At 34.6% G+C, this 24,256-nt stretch overlaps 1 protein-coding gene and 1 non-coding gene across 2 annotated transcripts in view; one reads left to right on the top strand and one right to left on the bottom strand.

Annotated features, from left to right (window-relative positions):
* The window catches only part of LOC25498625 (protein RETICULATA, chloroplastic), a 61,352-nt gene that overhangs the window by 18,664 nt on the left and 18,432 nt on the right, over nucleotides 1-24,256 (bottom strand). The window lies entirely within an intron of this gene.
* On the top strand, nucleotides 14,617-14,723 carry LOC120577268 (small nucleolar RNA R71). The gene has a single exon (XR_005643340.1). It is a non-coding gene; the product is annotated as a small nucleolar RNA R71 (small nucleolar RNA).

Below are 24,256 nucleotides of genomic sequence, written 5' to 3'. Positions count from 1 at the left end.
AAACAAAACATTTTTGAGGGAATAAATTGGCAATTCTTTTTTTCACTTTTCTAGATTGGTTTCATGAAAACACGTTTGCCATCCATATGAGAACATAATATCCATACATATAATTCTCATTTTTCTAAACATTTATTCTTTATACATACTTTTACTTCTAGGACATGTCTCTGGACTATGGAATTCAGCTACTATTGATGATTCTCATGTTCTAAATCCATTTCTTTACTCTGAATCTTCACTGTAATTAGAGTGAAGATTCAGAGTGAAGAAGGGGATTTAGAGCATGAGAATCATCAATAGTAGCTGAATTCCATAGTCCAGAGACATGTCCTAGAAGTAAAAGTATGTGTGAAGAATAAATGTTTAGAAAAATGAGAATCATATGTATGGATATTATTTCCTCCTCCTGTAACTCATCTCATTCAAGGAAATAGAATAAATCTTAAAATATAAACAAATGTTTAAGCCTAGAGAGTAATTTTTATGGTAGAAGAAGAGTTACACATTTAACCAATTTCAAAAGCATTGATTTATAATTGCAAAAATGCTAACCATTTTCTTTTAAAAAATCGATTGTTTTTTAACCGGTTTAAAATCATGCTATAGAATATATTTTTGGACTATTGATGAGAGTTTGAACCCTAACTAATAAGAAGGTAGGAGAAGCTCAATTATGTTAAATTAAGGCTAAAATATGCTTTTGGTCCCTGCAAATATAACGAGTTTGGGTTTTGGTCCCTGGTAAAAAAAAATTTTGAATTCCATCCCTGCAAAAATTTTTGTTTTTTAAAATAGTCCCTGGACCCACTTTCTAGTTGATTTGGCTGATTTTTGCTTAGGTAGCAGATGCTGACTGTACAATCTTATATGTGGCATTTAACTTATTTTAAACATTTTATAAATCAATTTAATTAAAATAAAATTTGTTTGTCAAAATTAAAAAAAAAACATGGGAGGGTTTCATTTGTCCCCATTCTTCTTCGGCAATCTTCACCTGCTCCATCACTCTTCATCTTCTTCATCCATGTATCCACCACACCACCTTTAGCCTTTATTCTTCTTAAATCAAATGGTAACAACAAAAACATATCAGTAAACAAATCAAATAGTCAAGGATCATTATCACCAAGTTCATCCCAATTCATCATCACCTTGGTTCTTCCTCCCTCATCACCACCGTCACCGTCTTCACCGTCACTCGTCGGCGACCTCACCACAACCTTAATCCCCAAATCCGAATCCAATTGAAATCCAGAAAATGCAAATCTGCGAGAGACTTGATGAGAGATAAGATGTTGAACCTCTCTTAATATTCCTCGCTAACAACAGGTTCGTCGGTCTTCGAATCGAATCCGATGCAGAGAAGCTTTGTCTCGCCGTTTTCTCTTCTCTCTTCTCCATGGAATCGAATCCAATTTAAAGGATTGATTATGATTTGATGATAGATGTGTGTGTAATGGGTTGTATGTCTAGATCTGAGAATTTAAAATTCAGGGATGAAGATGAATGTGTTAGTGATGTTTATGCCCTTTTCTCTTTTAACACAGATAATTGGAGTTTCTAGAATGGGTTGAAGATGAAGAGAGGGAAAAAAACATGAAGTTCTAGAGAAAAGAATGAAGTTCTGGAACTGAAGTTTTGGGGGAAAGAAGTTCTGGGAAAAAATGAACGTGCTCTCTCTCTCTCTCTCTCTCTCTAAGTTTTGATTCGTTTTTTGTTCCATCAAATAAACATTTATGTGTTTTAAATTTAATTAAAAGAAATTTGTTTTAATTTTAAATACTGAAAATCAATTTTTGTAATTTAAAAATCTGTTTTATAATTTTAATAATAATAGGTTGTTTAAAAATATAAAACTATAATTAAAATAAACAAAAATAATTTTTTGATTTATTATTTTATTTTATAAATATTTAAATTAATTTTCATGCCAAGTGTATCAACCTATGTTTAGTCAGCAAGTGATACCTGATGAGTCATTTATTGTCTATTTTAATATGCTTTTTAGTTTAGTTTTATTTAGATTTTATATAATTTTATATTAGTATTATTTCCTTTTTAGGATAGTTTACTTTAAATTGCAATTTATTATATTTCAGGGAAGAATATTGGATGGATTGAGTCTTGGAGCAAAAGAAAGGGATTTGGAGCAAATTGGACACGAAAATATGAAGATTGAGAGACAAAATATGTCTCCCACAAGTCAGAAGCCTGGCACGGCCCGTGCTAGCCTTGGCACGGCCGTGCCACCCTCCAGAAGACCTTTTGCTGCTTTTGCTTGGACTCTAAGCTATTCTATTTTGGCGCACAATCTACCGTGGAATATTCTTGGAATATACTTGCTTAGATTTTAAGTCAAATGTGTACTATAAATAGAATAGCTAGCCATCACAAATATTCATTTTTACTTGGAATACAATAAGTGACAATTGCTTTTCTAATTAAAGTTCTTTTCTTTTCCTTTATTTTCTTGTCTTTTACTTTCATGCTTTCTCTCTTCTCCCCCATGTCTACGATGAACATGAGTGAGTAGACTTCTTCTTGTCTTGGGATTGTTGGATAAGTCTAAATGACATAATCCTAATCAAACCAAGCCCTAAGCCTTAATCTTATGTAACCCTAATTTCTTATCTGAATTCACCGTCTTAACATGGATCAACCATTATCAAACTGTAGAAACGAAAGTGGAGGGTTTGATAATTGTTTATCCATTATTCCAAATATCAATTCATAAAACGAAAGTGGAGCTTTGATATTCGAACAAGTGAATTCAGACAAGGATTGCAAAGTCAGCGAAATAGGCTTTGCAATCTTTGAGACATATAGTTTCGATCTTCAAGGGAACTAATAACAATCAAGTCAGCGAAATAGGCTTGGTTGTTAGAGGAACCAAAATCTAATAGTAATCAAGTCAGCGAAATAGGCTTGGTTGCTAGAGGAACATAAGAGAAACTGTCTTGAGAAATTAGGTCTAACATAACATTATAAGCTTATGGTTTTGGTTTGAGAAGGACTTGTTATTTAGATGAAACCAATGATCCCAAGGCTCTTTTATTATATTGATTTTTAACCATTTAAAAACCCCCAACTTACAATTCTCTTCTCTCTTCTAATCATCTTTAAAGGTTAATTAAATTGAACTACTCCCTGTCGGAACGATACTCTTTTGTACTACTTCGGTAAGACCGTGCACTTGCGGTTTTATCTCCTCAATACCTAAGCAAAATGGTTCCAAATCATTAAGTTTATGGGCTCAGGGACTATTTTAAAAAACAAAAAAATTTGAAGGGATGGAATTCAAAAAAAAAATTACCAGGGACCAAAACTCAAATTCGCTATATTTGCAGGGAGCAAAAGCATATTTTAGCCTTAAATTAATGAAGATGCAAATCCGCGGTAGAATTTAATATAATGATACTATATGTCAAATATTGCGGATTAATATATTGTAGTTAACACTCAAAATAAAAGGACTAAAAATAACAAAAAACTAACCTTGGATCATTTTGTCGTTCAATGTTCCACTGATCGAGTAGCCATATCCAAGATTGCATTATGATATCCTCCAACCATTTTTCAATGTCTGCGACTCTATCCCTAAATAAGATGTAATTCTTTACTCTCCAAATGCTTCAAGTAGTCGCCAACCATGTTAAGTATCACGCTTTTTTCACGTTCTTACGCTTTAACAGTTGTCCGAAGTTGAGAAAGTGTAAAGAAGTCTGACAGTAAAAGAATAATTGCTCTGCAGATACTGTTTCGATGAAGCAAAAAACACACGAACGAGAGTGAGGATCGATGAGGATAATGCACCTATGGAGTGTTTCTCTAGAAGGAAGTGTATCCCGTAAGAGCCTCCAACAAAACACTTGATGGGACTCCACTCTTCTATAATCGACTCAACGCATAATACAAGATTTCCCAGTAAACCCGCTTCGATTGTTTGGAATCAATACTCTCTTTTCGGATTCACTGCTCAACATTTGTACTCCCTCCAGTATTTCTTGCAAATCCGCTATCTGGCTCAAAATAATCATATCAGACTAGTTGGGTTGATTTTCACATATTGTAGCGACCAGACCTAATTCTCCAACCTGAGAAAATCATACTCTGCAGATACTTGCTCAGTAAATCATACTCTGCAGATACTGATTACACATCTATTTATACTAGTTAGAATTGTACAGACTCACTGGGCGAATTCATGTTTGCTCAGTGAATCGAGCTTTCTTCAAATGGAGGGAAAAGCCACATGGTCTTTAAAAAGTCAGTAAATTGCCTTATTTCGTTGGGCGAAGTGTTTGCTCTCTCAACGAGTCAACTTTAGCCTTTCTCCCTGGAAACTCCTCTCCTTCAGCTCGCCCAATGAATAATTTTGCCCATAAACCCCTAAAAATAAAAAACTAAATGAGTTAATTAAATTAAAAGGAATTTAAATAAAAGATGGAAACTAAAAAATAAATAAAAAATGAAAGTTGAGAGAAGAGGGCTCGACTCGGAATCAAATATGAGGTATTTTAAAATACCCACTTGTCAGAGGTATCTTGGATCAAAAATTGGGGTATGACAGATACAAATAAAAATAATGCTAATAATAAAAAACAGCAATAAACAAAAAATGAAAAGATGGAATTTAAAGAAAAATAAAGAGAGATGAGGGCCCGACATGGAACCAACAATTGAAAAATCAGATACTGACCCAAGGTCAAAGGGCGTATGAATGTGGGGTCTTAGGTCAAAAATTGGGGTATGACATCTATTCACGTGACTTAAGTCACGCAGGTGTTAAACTCATTGTGACTTAAGTTACGTTCGCTATAATGATACATCCCATGTGAGTTAACTCACGTGGATTATAACCCAACGTGAGTTAGCTCATGTAGATTATAACCCGAGCACGAGTTAACTCATGTAGGTTATACTCCAACTTACCAAACGTGAGTTAACTCACGTACGTGGAGGGTATTTTGATAAGTTTTTATGGGAGTGAGCGTTTTTTGTTGGGAGAAGAACAATTTTCGCATAATTGAGATGGGTCAATCCGGCTAACCCATTTTTTAGGGTGTGAGTTGAAATTTGGGGTTATCGATTCACGAATGTGTACCGAGTAATTATAATAATTCTTTATTGAAATTTTAAAATAGTCTCTGATTATGCATTATGTTAGTCTAAATAGTTTATAACCTTAAAATATTTCATTAATATTTTCATATTAATCCATCGATATACTTACTTATTGTCTTATCAGCCACTATAAGTACTTAGTTACTGTCATACCATGTCCTTTATGTAACGCCCTAGTCATTATTTATTTATTTATAATTTATTTAGAGTCTTTTATATGATTTTAAATGATTATTGTTGTTCATGTGGGGTGTTATATTTATTTATATGATTTATTTTGGTATTAAATTAGAATAAGTGAGAACTATTATTATTTTAGAGTCTGGAGATTTAATTAGAATTAAGAGAAAGTTAAATGAAATAAAGGGGAGTTAAGTTAGGAGTTAGGAAAAGGAGAGGTCAGAAGCAGTTTTACGTAAAATCATGTTTTGGGAGAAAAACCAAGAACAAGGGAGAAGAGCCAAGAGAACCAGAATTTTGTAGAATTTGCTCATCTGAATTAAGGTAAGGGTGAGGTTTAATTTCAATAGTATAGATTGTAATTCTGATTTTGGTTTAACATGTTTCTGGTAGAAGTTGGGAATTTGAGTTTAGGTTTGATTCTTTGATTTTTGGGTGGATTGAGTGTAGGAATCATTGTTTTAGTGTTAGAAATATGTTCTGGTTGCATACAGTATTTCATTGCACTTCTGTAAACTGTTTTGGTGAGTGAAATTGAGGAAATTGAGATTTTTGGAAAAAACCTGCATTCTGCCCGTACAGACATTCATCGCTCGCCCCGGCGAGCAGCCTGACTCGCCTCGTGAGTGAGATCTTCATAGCTCGCCCCGCGAGCAGAACCACTCGCCATAGTGAGTAAGTGAGTGAGAGATCATGATTTTCAGATTGTTGTCATAAGGTATAAGTTGGTTAGTTTTGAGTGTCTAGATGTTTTTAGAGACGACTGAGACAATTTTCAGATTAAAAAGATGAATAGGGAGCTTAAAAATGAGGATTTAGTGGGAAAAATGTCAAAACTCCCGAGAGCACCCTTTTTCTCGTTCGCCTCGTACTCGCCACGGCGAGTAACCCATTTCATGAGTTCGCCATAGCGAGCAGATGTGCTCGCGAGGCGAGTTTCCCAGTACCTGAAGCTGTTTGTTACGTAATTGAATAGAAATGAATGAACTTGATGTAGGAGCTTGACTATAATTTATTGTGTTATTTTCTAGAGCTATTGAATTAATTATGGTGATTTGTTGATGACTGTGATGTATGCTTATATCTAAATAAATCATACATGTCGTTGAATTATTGAGTTGTATGTAGATATTCACAAGTTGAGTCCATTGCATAAACATAAAGCGGTGAGGGCTCTTGCCCTGGAACGCCTTGTCGTTCAAATTGGTGAGGGCTTATGCCCTGTGAATGCTTTAACCATTCAAATTCGGTGAGGGCTTATGCCCTGTAAATTGGTACCACATGCATGTGTATAGTCGCATTTGATGAGGACTCTTAGTGGTGTTGTCATGTCATTGCATGAGTCGTTGTTGGTGATTGAGTAATAATTCTTACTATTGATTGAAGATGAATATGATGTTATGATGTGATCATGAAATATATATATATATATATACACACACACACACAATGATGTATTGATGATATTTAGGGTGTTATATTTAATTGATGAATTATATATCTATTATTGTTGTTTGTGAATCTCACCCCTTCTGCTTGGAAATGTTGCCCTTCCTATGGGTAACTTGCAGGTGATGAAGAATAGTAGAGTGGTGGCTCAAGTGTCTAGGGCTCTGATACGTAACGGGATGGGAATTAGTTGTTTATTTTCATTCCTTATGTATCCATTTTGGAACATGCTGATGTAGCCCTTTATTGTTGTTGAACAATTTTGATGAATATTATGTTGAGGCCTTTGTGCCAGGATTATTGTTGGATGTTGATGTTAGATATTTTGAAAAATATTCCGCGGCAAATTATTGGTTTAACTATTAGGTTGATTTTAATAAATAGTTTTATATTCTATTTAAAAAAAATTGAAAAGCAGTGTGACATGCCCGTCGTTTGTTGAACTCTGATTATTTTATTTTTTATTAATTGTTTGGGGTAACGGGGTGTTACACTTTATGAAAAGAGTTAGTGTCACCATTGAGAGACTGTTTTAACATAAAAAACTATTTTGATTAACGAAGTGCACAATCAATAACTATTTTAAAATTTCGATACATTGAAGGACTATTATGGCTACACATCTAGAGACCAAAATAATTATTAACCCGTTGAAATTTTGAATCCTACTGATGAGATAAAACCGCAAGTGCACGGTCTTACCGAATTAGTATAAAAGAGTATCGTTCCGACAGGGAGTAGTTCAATTTAATTAACCTTTAGAGATGATTAGAAGAGAGAAGAGATTGTAAATTGGGGGTTTTTAAACGGTTAAATACAATATAATAAAAGAGCCTTGGGATCGTTGGTTTCATCTAAATAACAAGTCCTTCTCAAACCAAAACCATAAGCTTATAATGTTATGTTAGACCTAATTTCTCAAGACAGTTTCTCTTAAGTTCCTCTAGCAACCAAGCCTATTTCGCTGACTTGATTACTATTGGATTTTGGTTCCTCTAACAACCAAGCCTATTTCGCTGACTTGATTGTTATTAGTTCCCTTGAAGATCGAAACTATATGTCTCAAAGATTGCAAAGCCTATTTCGCTGACTTTGCAATCCTTGTCTGAATTCACTTGTTCGAATATCAAAGCTCCACTTTCGTTTTATGAATTGATATTTGGAATAATGGACGAACAATTATCAAACCCTCCACTTTCGTTTCCACAGTTTGATAATGGTTAATCCATGTTAAGACGGTGAATTCAGATAAGAAATTAGGGTTACATAAGATTAAGGCTTAGGGCTTGGTTTGATTAGGATTATGTCATTTAGACTTATCCAACAATCCCAAGACAAGAAGAAGTCTACTCACTCATGTTCATCGTAGACATAGGGGAGAAGAGAGAAAGCATTAAAGTAAAAGACAATAAAATAAAGGAAAGGAAAAGAACTTTATTTAGAAAAGCAATTGTCACTTATTGTATTCCAAGTAAAGATGAATATTGGTGATGGCTAGCTACTCTATTTATAGTACACAATTGACTTAAAATCTAAGCAAGTATATTCCAAGAATATTCCTCGGTAGATTGTGCGCCAAAATAGAATAGCTTAGAATCTAAGCAAAAGCAGCAAAAAGTGTTCTGGAGGGTGGCACGGCCGTGCCAAGGCTAGCACGGGCCGTGCCTGGCTTCTGACTTCTGGGAGACATAATTTGTCTCTCAATCTTTATATTTTTGTGTCCAATTTGCTCCAAACCCCTTTCTTTTGCTCCAAGATTCAATCCATCCAATATTCTTCCCTGAAATATAACAAATTGCAATTTAAAGTAAACTATCCTAAAAAGGAAATAATATTAATATAAAAATATATAAAATCTAAATAAAATTAAACTAAAAAGCATATTAAAATAGCATATAAATGACTCATCAAACTCCCCCATACTTGAATCTTTGCTTGTCCTCAAGAAAAAGGCATAAACATAGTAGCATCAACAGTTAAATCAAATGACAATTAATTTAAAGCACATGTCTCCTCAAGGGCATAAATCCCAAAATGTAAACTAATCACAAACTCAAGTATTTCTTGAAATCTTTATTCTACCCAACGATCAAGTTTCAAGTGAGTGTGTGTGTGAAGTCCAACCCTTTTCTTGCTCCTGTATAAGATAGGTATTATGAGGAAACATGGTCTAATCCTAGCACTAAACTAACCAAGAAAGATTCCTTCTACAATTCACATAAGAGAGATGGGAGTTTTTGAGAATCTTTGTTCTTTGCCATATGCACATTTTAAGTTCTTTATTTAAGGAACAACATTTTCACGTAGGAGGTCGGAGGGCCTACCCCCTTCCCCAATCTAGATTCAATGGTACCCCTTAAAACATCGTCTTCACGTAGGAAGTCGGAGGGCCTACCTCCTTCCCCAATCTAGTTTCAACGATGCTTTTTTAATGTTTTTCTCAAGATAACAATCACCTTCACGTAGGAAGTCGGAGGGCCTACCTCCTTCCCCAATCTAGATTCAGTGATGAGATCTTGGAATTTATTTGGCTTTTTGGCTTTTTATGAACTCCCTTATACTCACTTACACTACTGGCGCTTTGAGAATCTTTAAAGGTTAATGCACCACTAAGATTAGAACGCGTTTCCTTAAAATACCTATTCATACATTTACTCAAGGGAAGCAACTTTGTGTTTTTCTCATTGGAGAATTTTATTCACTTTAAGACAAGATGTGGTTATATCAAGAAGACTTAAAACACAAGAGTTTGCTTTCATGTACAAGAATCAACAAAATAAGAGGAGACAATGAAAATTTTTGTGTCATGATTTTTTTCAATAAAAATTGGCTACTTAACTATGCCTTTTTCAATAAAACAGAACAAAAGAATAAAGTTCAAGGGAAGTTTGGAAACACTACGACTAAAGACACTTTATTAGGCTCCCCCCACACTTAGGAGAAGCATTGTCCTCAATGATTCAAATGATAGAAACGTAAGAAATAATGGAAAAATGAGAAAGGGTGCGGAAAGCTCACAATTTGTCGAAATTTTGAACTCTGGAAGCCTTCAGGTTGGCACGGCCGTGCCATGTTTAGCACGGGCCGTGCCATCATTCTGCCAACTTTATTGAAGATTTGGTTGTGGTTCTTGGTACGGCCGTGCCAAAGCAAGCACGGGCCGTGCCACCTTTCTGGTTCTTGGAACTTTGATTTTCTTGCGTTTCTTAATCAATCTCGGACATTTACCTACAAAATAAAGAGAAATACCAGGAAACAAAGAAAGCAATTAAATTCATGGGTTGCCTCCCACGAAGTGCTCTTTTAACGTCACTAGCTTGACGAAGGTGAGGATGAAAATCCTTAAGGTGGGTCACTAAGGGTGAAATCAGCCACTACTTCATTTACTTACCCGGTATTATAGATTTTAAGCCGTTGGCCATTAACCGTGAAAGATCCTGTTTCTTCAGAAAAGATTTCAATCGCCCCATAAGGGTAGACTGTGCGAACTTGGAAAGGACCGGACCATCGTGATCGCAGTTTACCTGGAAAGAGTTTTAGCCTAGAGTTAAAGAGCAGCACAAGGTCACCACTTTTGAAGTGCCTTTTGATGATTTTCTTGTCATGCCAGGTCTTAGTTCTCTCTTTGTAAATGCGAGCATTTTCATAAGCATCCATCCTAAGTTCTTCTAGCTCATTTAATTGAAGTTTTCTTTTGTCACCGGCTAAATTGGGATCTAAGTTGAGGTTTCTAATTGCCCAATAAGCCTTATGCTCGAGCTCAACAGGAAGGTGACAAGATTTCCCATAGACAAGTTTAAAAGGGGTCATCCCAATGGGGGTTTTATAAGCCGTTCGATAGGCCCAAAGGGCATCGTCAAGCTTATTTGACCAATCTGTTCTAGAGGTGGAAACAGTTTTTTCAAGGATAGCTTTAATTTGTATGTTTGAGACCTCCACTTGTCCGCTAGTTTGGGGGTGATAGGGTGTCGCAATTTTGTGCCTCACTCCAAGTTTTTGCAAAAGTTTTTCAAAATGTCTTGAAATGAAGTGAGACCCTCCATCGCTTATCACAACTCGTGGCACTCCGAATCTAGGGAAGATGACTTTCTTAAACATTTTTATAACTACCTGTGCATCATTAGTGGGGGAAGCAATGGCCTCAACCCATTTGGACACATAGTCAACGGCTACTAATATGTACTGATTCCCAAAAGAGGAAGGGAAAGGTCCCATAAAGTCAATACCCTAAACATCAAAAATTTCCACTTCAAGGATGTTATTCAAAGGCATTTCATTTCTTTTTGTAATGCTACCGGTGCGTTGACATTTGTCACATTTAGAGATAAAGAGATGCACATCTTTGAAAAGTGATGGCCACCAGAAACCAGAATGAAGAATTTTGAAAGAAGTCTTTTGTGTACTGGCGTGGCCACCATAAGAAGAGGAGTGACAATGAGTTAGAATACTACTTACCTCGTTTTCAGGAATGCATCGCCTGAAAATCCCATCTGAGCCTCTTCGGAAGAGGTAGGGCTCGTCCCAATAGTAGTGCTTGAGATCATTGAAGAATTTCTTCTTTTGTTGGTAGTTTAACTCGGGTGGTAGTACTCCTGCTGCAAGAAAGTTAACAAAATCTGCATACCAAGGTGCGTCAGTTTGTGCCAATAAGAATAGTTGGTCATCTGGGAATGAGTCATCCAAGGGTAACTCATCCTTATTGGTCTCCCGAAGTCGGGACAAGTGGTCAGCGACAACATTTTCTACGCCCTTTTTATCTTTTATTTCAAGGTCAAATTCTTGAAGGAGCAAAATCCATCGGATCAATCTTGGTTTGGCATCTTTTTTGTTTAGCAAGTATTTTATGGCCGAGTGATCTGTATAAACAATGATTTTTGATCCCACCAAGTATTGCCGAAATTTGTCAATGGCGTAGACAACTGCTAGCAATTCTTTTTCTGTCATGGCATAGTTTACCTGTGCCCCATCTAGGGTCTTACTGGCATAGTATATGGCATGCATCTTTTTGTCCTTTCTTTGACCTAATACTGCCCCAACCACATAGTCGCTTGCATCACACATTATTTCAAAAGGCAAGTTCCAATCTGGTGGTTGTATGATTGGGGCGGTAATTAGTGCTTCCTTCAACCTGCAAAATGCCTGCAAACAAGAATCATCAAAGGTAAAGTCTGCATCCTTGAGAAGCAGGCTGGTTAGCGGCTTAGTGATTGATGAAAAATCTTTGATGAAACGACGGTAGAACCCTGCATGTCCTAGGAAACTTCTAATTTCTTTGACTGAGGTGGGAGGTAGCATTTTTTCAATAATTTCGATTTTTGCTTTGTCTACCTCTATACCTCTGTCGGAAACCAAGTGTCCTAGGACAATTCCTTCTCTTACCATGAAGTGACATTTCTCCCAATTTAAGACTAGGTTCACCTGTTCACATCTTTCCAAAACTTTTTCAAGGTTAGTCAAACAATCATCAAAATTAGAACCATGCATAGAAAAATCATCCATAAAGACTTCCATTATCTTTTCAACGAAGTCAGAAAAAATAGACATCATGCATCTTTGAAAAGTAGCAGGGGCATTACAGAGACCAAAAGGCATTCTTCTATAGGCAAAGGTCCCGAAGGGACATGTAAAAGTTGTCTTTTCTTGGTCATTAGGGTGAATGGGTATTTGGAAAAATCCAGAATAGCCATCTAGGTAACAAAAATGTGAATGCTTAGCTAACCTTTCTAACATTTGGTCTATAAAAGGGAGAGGGAAGTGATCTTTACGGGTTGCTTTATTAAGCTTCCTATAATCAATACACATTCTCCAACCGGTGACGGTTCTAGTGGCAATGGATTCATTTTTATCATTTTTAATAACTGTGAGACCACCCTTCTTTGGTACAACTTGCACGGGACTAACCCATTTGGAGTCAGAAATTGGATAAATAACACCTGCATCTAGGAGTTTTAAGACTTCTTTTTTCACAACTTCTTTCATATTGGGATTTAGTCTTCTTTGGTGTTCAATGGAGGGTTTATAGTCTTCTTCAAGAAGTATCCTATGCATGCATAATGAAGGATTTATTCCTTTAATGTCATCAATGGTGTAACCTATGGCTTTAGGATATTTCTTGAGGACATAAAGCAATTTTTCAGTTTCTACTTCATCGAGACTTGCATTTACAATAACAGGATAAGTGGAGTTAGGGCCCAAGAATTCATACCTTAGATTTGATGGAAGTGTTTTGAGTTCTACTTTCGGTGCCTCCTTGGGTAGAAGTGTTGGTTCTTCTTTTACTAACTCCTCCACACTTAGACCTTTCATTGGAGGAGTTCTATCTAACAGTTCTTCATAAGCTTTTGCCTCCCCTTCCAGTTTTGTACCTGCATTGTTAACCAAGCATACTTCCAAACCATCATGTGTAGTTGATGCTAAAGAGCATTCTTTCACGCAATGGTCGATTATGTCTATCATGCAACAAGAGTCCTTAATGGAGGGACCTTTCATTAGTTTAGCAAGTTCAAATTCAACAGTTTCCTTACCTACATTGAAGGCAAGCTTACCCTTTTTTACATCAATGATAGCTCCTGCAGTGGCAAGGAAAGGTCTTCCCAAAAGAATTGGTACTTGATTGTCTTCCTCCATTTCCATCACAACAAAATCGGCGGGGATATATACCTCTCCTACCTTAACGGGGACATCTTCTATGATTCCAGCTGGATACTTAACAGAACGGTCTGCTAGTTGTAGGGTCATCCTTGTTGATTTAAGTTCCCCTATTCCCAACCTCTCATAAAGTGATAAGGGCATTAGGCTGACACTGGCTCCTAGATCGCACATAGCTTTCTTCACAACTTCCGACCCTATGACACAAGGTATGGAAAAACTACCGGATCTTTAAGCTTTGGTGGCAATTTATTTTGGATGATGGCACTACATTCTTCCGTAAGGTTAACCGTCTCACTTTCCTCAATCTTTCTTTTTTTAGAGAGGATTTCTTTCAAAAATTTAGCATATGTGGGCATTTGGGTTAGGACCTCGGTAAATGGCACATCAATATATATCTTGTTCATCATCTCTATGAACTTTTTGAATTACTCATCTAGCTTTGATTTGGCAAACCTTTGTGGGAAGGGGATTTTCGGCTTAAAGGGAGGTGGCGTGTTTTCCTCAACTCGTGGTTCCTCTCTTTCTGCCCTGGTTCCCTAGATGGTGGTTCGCGGATTTCTTTCTCACTGTTATCAGTCTCGGTTCTCCTTATGGGGTCTTCGAGTGGCTTACCACTCCTAAGTGTAACAGCATTCATTTTATTGGGAGAGTTGAGTTTCATAAATTTTGTTGTGAGAGGAGATGGAGTCTATCTTTGTTGTGACAGTAGCAAGAGAGTTGTTCAAAAGTCTAGTTTGGTCCTTGCGATCTTGGAGCTGTTCGGATTGTTTAAGAAAATAGTTTTCCATTAAAAGTTCAATGTGAGATATTTGAACAACTCTTTGGCCATTTTGAACAAAATTTAACTGCTCAACACTACTTAGGTTGCAATCGGTGTTAGAATGACTAGATAGGCCACATGCTTCACAAGGAGGTGAGAAGGTAGGTGTTCTCATGCGATCAAGTCTTTGAGATAATGCATTCACCTTGGTAGATAAATAGTCAATGGAAGAGGTTTCATCCATACCTGCCTCTTTTTTAGAGGGTGAAGGATCGATGGTTGCTTTTTCTTCTGTCCATTGGAAGAGGTTTAGAGCCTTGTTCTCAATTAACGCATAAGCTGTTGTGAAGTCTTTGTTCATTAGGGCACCAACTGCAGCTGCATCAATAGTCAATTTAGTGCTAGATGTTAGACCATTATAAAAGGTGTGGATGATTAACCATTTTTCTAGACCGTGATGGGGACAACGTCTAAGTATTTCTTTAAAACGTTCCCACACATCGAAAAGAGATTCCCCGTTCTTTTTGAGTAAATTGGTAAAGCTTTCCCCAAAGTTGGGCAGTTTTGGATGGGGGAAAGAAACGACAAAGGAATTCTCTCCTCAGTTGGTCCCATGAGGTAATGGAACCAGCCTTCAAAGAGTTGAACCAATTGCTGGCTTTATCTTTTAGAGAAAAAGGGAAGAGATGTAGCCTGACGGTTTCTTGGTCGTCTTTGCAAGTTACACTAAGTCTCCAAAAGGTTGAGATATGTAAATTTAAGTCCTCGGAAGGTGATCCAGAGAACTGGTTTTGTTGCACCACAATTAGTAGTGCAGGTTTTATTTTGAAGTTGCTACCTTGAACTGTTGGGTAGACTATAATAGTGCATGGCTCATCCGAAGAAGGGATCGAATACTCCTTAAGAGTGCGTTCCTCAGCCATGTTATCTATTATCTTTAAGCCACCCAAATCAAGTGTAGGAAAAAAAAGAAGAATGGAAGAAGAGGGGAGAGAAAAGGGTTCTAATCACAAAGAAAGAGTTAATCAAATTAGTTTTACTCCCCGGCAGCGGCGCCAAAAACTTGATGAGATAAAACCGCAAGTGCACGGTCTTACCGAAGTAGTATAAAAGAGTATCGTTCCGACAGGGAGTAGTTCAATTTAATTAACCTTTAGAGATGATTAGAAGAGAGAAGAGATTGTAAATTGGGGGTTTTTAAACGGGTAAAAGCAATATAATAAAAGAGCCTTGGGATCGTTGGTTTCATCTAAATAACAAGTCCTTCTCAAACCAAAACCATAAGCTTATAATGTTATGTTAGACCTAATTTCTCAAGACAGTTTCTCTTAAGTTCCTCTAGCAACCAAGCCTATTTCGCTGACTTGATTACTATTGGATTTTGGTTCCTCTAACAACCAAGCCTATTTCGCTGACTTGATTGTTATTAGTTCCCTTGAAGATCGAAACTATATGTCTCAAAGATTGCAAAGCCTATTTCGCTAACTTTGCAATCCTTGTCTGAATTCACTTGTTCGAATATCAAAGCTCCACTTTCGTTTTATGAATTGATATTTGGAATAATGGACGAACAATTATCAAACCCTCCACTTTCGTTTCCACAGTTTGATAATGGTTAATCCATGTTAAGACGGTGAATTCAGATAAGAAATTAGGGTTACATAAGATTAAGGCTTAGGGCTTGGTTTGATTAGGATTATGTCATTTAGACTTATCCAACAATCCCAAGACAAGAAGAAGTCTACTCACTCATGTTCATCGTAGACATGGGGGAGAAGAGAGAAAGCATGAAAGTAAAAGACAATAAAATAAAGGAAAGGAAAAGAACTTTATTTAGAAAAGCAATTATCACTTATTGTATTCCAAGTAAAGATGAATATTTGTGATGGCTAGCTACTCTATTTATAGTACACAATTGACTTAAAATCTAAGCAAGTATATTCCAAGAATATTCCTCGGTAGATTGTGCGCCAAAATAGAATAGCTTAGAATCTAAGCAAAAGCAGCAAAAAGTGTTCTGGAGGGTGGCACGGCCGTGCCAAGGCTAGCACGGGCCGTGCCAGGCTTCTGACTTCTGGGAGACATAATTTGTCTCTCAATCTTTATATTTTTGTGTCCAATTTGCTCCAAACCCCTTTCTTTTGCTCCAAGATTCAATCCATCCAATATTCTTCCCTGAAATATAACAAATTGCAATTTAAAGTAAACTATCCTAAAAAGGAAATAATATTAATATAAAAATATATAAAATCTAAATAAAATTAAACTAAAAAGCATATTAAAATAGCATATAAATGACTCATCACCTACCATTCAAGTTGGTTCATCTTGCTTAATTTCACTTTTACATAACTCTATTTATTCTAGATGTGTAGAATCGATTTTAATAGGTTTAGTTGTTTTCAAGTACAATTGATTTTGCCTCCATAATTGATTCTAGTTAGAGTTAGAAGTTGGGACTTTTGATTTTGGAATTGATTTTGACCCTCAAATTTGTTGTTTACTCACTTTAGAGAAGTGTATCCAAACATAAATCATTTTGACACTCAGCTCAGTTTTAGCATGTATTTGATTCTAGCTGTGGACTTTTGTATTTGTTGCGCGTCCTAGTTTGTGTTTTTGTATTATATTCTTGAGTTGTTGGTAGCTAGTTTTCTATATTTATATGTCTATGCATGTATGAAATTTCTATTTGTGTCTATCCTTTAAACCTTAAACTATTATCCTTGTGATAGCATTTTTTATTTTAGTTTTTGCCTTTTAAAAGAGGCTTAAATGCTCTTTTGATTCCTTAACTATTTAATTGGTATCGCTTTGGTCCCTTAACTAAAAAAAAGATTGTTTGTGGATTTTGAGTTTTTCTTTAGTCTCGTTTTGGTCCCTTCTGTTAGGTTTCCGTTAGAGTTTTTAAAAAAAATTTAACTCCTGGACACGTGTCACCTTGTCATTGGCTCTGAGTTTTTTTTTTACAAAAATTTATTTTTTTTTAAAAAAATCCCAAAGCCAATGACAAGTGACACGTGTCACCTTGTCATTGGTTCTGGAAATTTTTTACAAAAAAATAAAAAATATATATTTATATTTAAAAAAAAAATCTCAGAGCCAATGACAAGGTAACACGTGTCCACACTTAACGTTTTTCATTAAAGCTAACGGAAACCTAACAGAAGGGACCAAAACGAGACTAAAAAAAACTTAAAATCCTCAAACAATCTTTTTTTTAGTTAAGGGACCAAAGCGATATCAATTAAATAGTTAAGGAACCAAAAGAGCATTTAAGCCTTTAAAAGAATAAAAGATCAAAGATATAAAAAATTTAACACTTTCAAATTATGTGATTCGAGGAAATTGAGGGTTATGACATATGAATTAAGGTTCTGACATCGCTTTCGCGGTTATTCAATCGGTTTAAGAGATTAAAAGGTTATAACTTAGGAAAGGGTTTTGAGTCAAGAGATTGATCAAAACTAATTAGTTAATTTGTCGTAAAGATTGAATAAGTGTTGAGAGTAAAGAGAGATAAGCTATTTCACATAAAGCAATAGAGGATTCACTGGCTTAATCATCTGTCTAAGTTGAGATTAACACAGTCCTCGTGAATACGAACTTATTTTATTACTTCGATAGAACTTATTTTATTACTTCGATAGTTTTAGTACACTTGCTAAAATATCTATCAATATGGTTACTCGATCAATGGAACATTGAACGACAAAATGATCCAAGGTTAGTTTTTTGTTATTTTTATTCCGTTTATTTTGAGTGTTAACTACAATATATTAATCCGCAATATTTGACATATAGTATCATTATATTAAATTCTACCGCGAATTTGCATCTAGTTATCATTAATTTAAAGTAATTTAACGCAATATTTGACATATAGGATACTGAGTTGCACACCTGTCGGTTTAATGCAATCCGAAAGAGTATGGCAACTTGGAGGTCTTAATGATGAATGACCAGCACTTAGAGACATGAATCCCATACTCTGTCATATATTGAAGCTTATGTCTTTAAATTTTCATTCATAATAAGTAGGAACATTTAAAGTAAAGAGCATAATTCTTAATCGCGGTCTGAAACCGCAACTGCAACCGATATAAGAATTTTAGAGGTTTCTTCAAGGACATCACAACGGCGAATTGTGATCGCAATTTTTTTTTTTTTGGTCAGGTCAATTGTTTGTATTTTACCACAATATCAAGGTTATAAACAAAATTGTGACTGCAAAAACATTTTAGAACCACGGTTAAAAACAAATAAAAGCTGCTATTATTTATTAATTACTCTTAACCATGGTTCTAAAATGCTCTTGAGGTCGCAATTTTTTTTAAAACCTTGATATTGCGGCAAAATACAAACAAATGTAATCATAATTTGTTGTTATGATATCTTTGAAGAAACCTCTAAAATCCGTATATTTGACTTAAAATGTGATCACAATAATGCGCTCTTTTTTATTTATGTATATTGACTTAAAAAAATTTATAAGGAAATGCTAACAAATGCCCAATAACTAAAATGGTAACGTTTGCATAAAAAGTTGAATAATTTTACTCTTACACATGTTTGACTTATATTTTCAAGGGTTAATAGGTTTTTACTCCCCTGCCATATGAGCGTCTTTTGGTATACCCCCTGTCAAAAAAAAAAACTTGGAGATTCCCCCTTGTCATTTAAAGATTCTTTGGTTTTGAACCCTGATGACATGTGACTGGACAAATTAGCTTAGGTGGCGCGCTGACTGTGCATTGATCAATGAGGTGGCACTTTGACTTGGCTTTTCTTTTATTTCTTTTTCAATTTTTTTAATTCTATTTAAATTTCTTTATTAAAAACCATGAATTAAAAACAATAAAAAAATAATATTTTTCTCTTCTTCTCCACCTCTCCTTTCTCTGTTATCATCTCTTTTCCAGAACCATTATTCTTCTTCTCTTCTCTTCTCTTTTATTCAACAAAAACACACAATTTTTTTCCTTTTGTTTCATCCTCTCTTCTCACTTCACTTCCTCCTTCTTCTTCTTTTCTAGAAACTTCATTCCCTCTTCTCAATTATCTTTCCTTCGGCCCCTCCTTCCTCCTCCCCACAAAGTCTGACGATTCACCACCACCGCAAACCACCACCGGATTCGTATTCGAATTCAGACTTGAATCAGTTTGAATCGAATCCAATCAACAACAACAACACACAAGGGTTAGAATCGATTTTGGAATTTTGAATCAGATTTAAAAGTTGTTAGAGTATTGACTTGTTGATCCTGTTTAGTTTTCCCAAAAAGCTTTGAAAACATGGATGATTTCATCTTGTGAGAATTATGAAATTGAATTTGAAACCCGGTCTGCCTGCAGCAAAACGAATTGAGATGAAAGGGTGTTCGAATGAGTTTGAGATAAGGGAATAGAAGAGAAGGATGAAGAAAAAAGAAGGGTTTCAATATTGTTGTTGTGTTGTGTTTGTTGCTGGGTTGTTGTTGCTCCTCTTTTTGTTGATGGGTTGTTGTTGGTGTGTTGCTGGAAAAATGTGTTGTTGATGAAGAACAAAGAGAAAGGAGATGGAAGGGGAGGGAGAGGATGGTGGTTACGTGAAGGAGAAGAGATGAAAGGGAATTAATTGAGTTTTTTTAATTTGATTTTGTTTTAATTTTTGTTTTGTTTTAGTTTTAGTTTTTTTAATTGGTTTTTGTTTTAATTTTATTTTATTTTTGTTTTATTTAATTTTATTTTAATTGGTTAATGTTATTTTAATTTTATTTTTATCCAAGTGGATATTAAAAAAAAATCAAAACTAAAATTATTTATACAGTTGGCGCGCCACATCAGCCAACATACACAGTCAGATGTGCTTGGGGTCCAAAACCAAAGAATCTTTAAATGATAAGGGGGAATCTCCAAGTTTTTTTTTTTGACAGGGGGGGTATACCAAAATACGCTCATATGGCAGGGGTAAAAGCCTATTAACCCTATTTTCAATATACAATTTCTTACAATGCATTCCTTAAACAACACCCTTAGAATGTGTTTGGATGAGGGAATGTTTTGAGGGAATGTATTGTTTTGAGGGAATTCAAATACTTTGGGGTGAATTCCATTGTTTGGATAATAATTTGAAGCATTTTCAAAATGATGGAAATTTATGAAGTATTTTGTTCAAGTTAAATTTAGAGAATTTCAAAATTCTTAGTTTTTAGGTGTCAATTGAAATTCTTAGTTTTTAGGTGTCATTTGAAATTCATTAAATTTAACTTGAACAAAATACTTCATAAATTTCCATCATTTTGAAAATTCTTCAAATTATTATCCAAACAATGGAATTCACATCAAAGTATTTTAATTCCCTCAAAACATCACATTCCCTCAAAACATTCCCTCATCCAAACACACTCTTTAATTAAAACATTCCCTCATCCAAACAATGGAATTCTTAACTATTCAGGTAGTATCGTTTTGGTCCCTTAATTAAAATTTAATTTGTTTTGGTCCTTTAACTTCTCTACGTTACATATTTTGGTACTTTCCATTAGTTTTACGTAAGGAATAGAAAAGCATGCAACAAAGTTCTCATCTCGTTACGCATCATAGCACCTAAAGACACACATGAGAGATAATCCACTCACGACAGCAATCTAACATCAACTTAAACTCGATCACTTGCAAGTTACTCATACGAAGAGCAACATTTCCAAGCAGAAGGGGTGAGATTTCACAAAACAATAATATCAAACATATAATTCATTAATTATATTTAACAACATAAATAACTTCATCTATTAATAATAATAATCTTTTATGTAATGATTCTTAATAACTCAACCAACTTCTAATTATTATTAACTTCATATTCATCGCATTATATACATCATCACTTAGCACATAATAATCAAATCATAACCATCATCATATAACATCATAAATCATCACATCATAATAAACATCATCTTATAACATAAACGACACAACATAATCATCATCTCATAATAATATAAACAACACAACATAATCATCATCTCATAATCATATAAAGAACAACATATTCATCATCTTATAATAACATAAGAAACAACATATTCATCATCTTATAATAACGTAAGCAACAACATATTCACCATCTTATAATAACATAAGAAACAACATATTCATCAATATTCCATGGTTTGTCTTTATCAACAACTTCAACGATTCATCAACGAAAATGTCAACCTGACAACACAACTACGTGACAGTACACCACCTCTTATAATACGACAACGTAAGAATACACCACCTCTTAAGAATAACAACGTAAGGGTACATCACCTCTTATAAACGACAAGTAAGAGTACACCACCTCTTAAAGAATAACAACGTAAGAGTACACCACCTCTTATAAACCACAACGTAAGAGTACACCACCTCTTAAAGAATAACAACGTAAGAGTACACCACCTCTTACAAAACACCTGGACATAAACAGTCACCAATAACAGCTTCAACTACGACTTCAACAACTTAGACAACATTAACAACTTAAGACTCCAATACTTTGGAAAGACAACTTACAACTTAGACCAACACCTGCAACTTGATCAATATGCAACAACAACAGAAACAGTACAAGCAATGCACAACATAACAATATTAATGAAGAGCATCACCAACTTAAACATCATACATTTTCCAAATAACGCATATAAATATTTCACATAACCAACAACAGCAACATAGGCAGCACGTAAACATCTCAAGATATAACAACATCAAATGATAATCAACATCAACTTAAACATCATATATACATATAACACTTTATCAATCATGGATAATATCGTATTCGCAACATATACATACATATACTAATTCATCAATCATAAACAACATCATACTCATAAACATATACATTCATATAACACTTCATCAATCATGAACAATATAGTATTCACAAACATATACATACATATACTAATTCATCAATCATATTCAATTATTCACTGTGACCTACGTGCAGTAATTTGACCATAACTCAAGTTCTATAAATCCTTTTGAAGTCAAACCAACGGCATTAGAAATCTAACATCCATACCTAAAACTTTCGTGTTTACACCTAAGACCAATTCTGTACCAATCAATACCGGTTTTCATTTCAAATTCGGACAAAGTTGTGCAAAAATTCATAAAAATTCACTGTGACCTACGTGCAGTAATTTAACCATAACTCAAGTTCTATAAATCTTTTTGACGTCGGACCAACGGCATTAGAAAGCTAACATCCATATCTACAACTTTTGTGTTTACACCTAAGACCAATTCTGGACCTATCAATACCAGACTTCATTTCAAATTCGGGGCAACCTATATTATTCAACTTCACTTTCATTCAAAATCATCACAATCATCACTCTTAACCCTAATTCTCAAATTCTCAAAAACTAAACCTACAACATGTTAAATACAATTTTCATAATCATAGACTCAAGATTATTGAATGTTAGTCTCACCCTTATTTTAATTTAGATGAACGAAGCTCTACGATCTTTCCTGTTCTTCACTTGGCTACCTTGGCTCTTCTCCCTTTTTCTCCCCCAAAGGCTTTTTTTCACGTGAAAATGTTTTTCTGACCTATTTTTCTCCTATTTATTCCCTCAACCCTCTTTATCTTATTCCACTAAACTCTCTAAATTTTCAAAACAGCCCCCACAACTTAATCTTATTTAACCCCAAAACTTCAAATAAATATTAATTCTCACTTATTTCTATTAAATAATAAAAATAGTCATTTAATAAAATACACCACACCATAATATCAACATAAATCATTTAAAATCATATAAAAGACTTTAAATCGACTAAAAATAATTAAATAACAACTAGGGCGTTACATGACTCCCCCATGTTTAAGGAAATATGTTATTTTGACCCTCTAACTTAAGAGAAATATTCTCTTTTGATCCTTTATCATTTCAAAAAGTTGCGATTATGACCCCTGTTTTGGGACACGTGGCGGCTTCTCAACAACTTTGCAACGTTTAGGGGTCAAAATTGCATTTTTTTATGTTAAGGAGCCAAAATCACAGATTTTTAAAAATTAAGGTGTAAAAAATACACTTTAAGCATACATACATACATACATTTGTATGCTCCCAAATTATATCACTCGTGACTTGTGAGCTACTCAACAACAGAGAAGCTAAAAATACTCTTTGCTAGTTGCTACACAACTTAGAAAAGAAAACTACTCGGATCCTTCGTTATACTCAAATGATTCCTAAACTTCTTCTACGTTGTAATAAAGGAGTGCCATCTAACAAGAAGAGTTGCTTAAAAAAAAATCTAACAAGAATAGAGAAAAGACGAGTACAACCATTTTCAACAAACCAGAGTTTCAATAAATAAGAGTGTCTTTTTAAATGAAAAATAAGGATGTATATGCCATTTAAGCATACCTCAAGATATATTCTAATTATTTCAACAATATTAAAATATAAAAAAATCAGAGTCCGAATTGATTTAGTTCAAAACTCGAGTCAAGTTTGATACAAATTTTTTTGTAGCTCAAGTTTACAACAATTTGATCGACTTATTAGATTTTGCTCATTTGCTCGAATTACAGAATTTGAAAGTGTTAAATTTTTTATATCTTTGATCTTTTATTCTTTTAAAAGGCAAAAACTGAAATAAAAAATGCTATCACAAGGATAATAGTTTAAGGTTTAAAGGATAGACACAAATAGAATTTCATACATGCATAGACATATAAATATAGAAAACTAGCTACCAGCAACTCAAGAATATAATACAAAAACACAAACTAGTACGCGTAACAAATACAAAAGTCCACAACTAGAATCAAATACATGCTAAAACTGAGTTGAGTGTCAAAATGATTTATGTTTGGATACATTTCTCTAAAGTGAGTAAACAACAAATTTGAGGGTCAAAATCAATTCTAAAATCAAAAGTCCCAACTTCTAACTCTAACTAGAATCAATTATGGAGGCAAAATCAACTGTACTTGAAAACAACTAAACCTATTAAAATCGATTCTACACATCTAGAATAAATAGAGTTATGTAAAAGTGAAATTAAGCAAGATGAACCAACTTGAATGGT

The sequence above is a fragment of the Medicago truncatula genome, chromosome 7 (assembly GCF_003473485.1).
Source record: "Medicago truncatula cultivar Jemalong A17 chromosome 7, MtrunA17r5.0-ANR, whole genome shotgun sequence".
NCBI classification, from domain to species: Eukaryota; Viridiplantae; Streptophyta; class Magnoliopsida; order Fabales; family Fabaceae; genus Medicago; species Medicago truncatula.
Note: the sequence above shows the minus strand (reverse complement) of the source record. Positions and strands in the feature narration are given on the sequence as shown.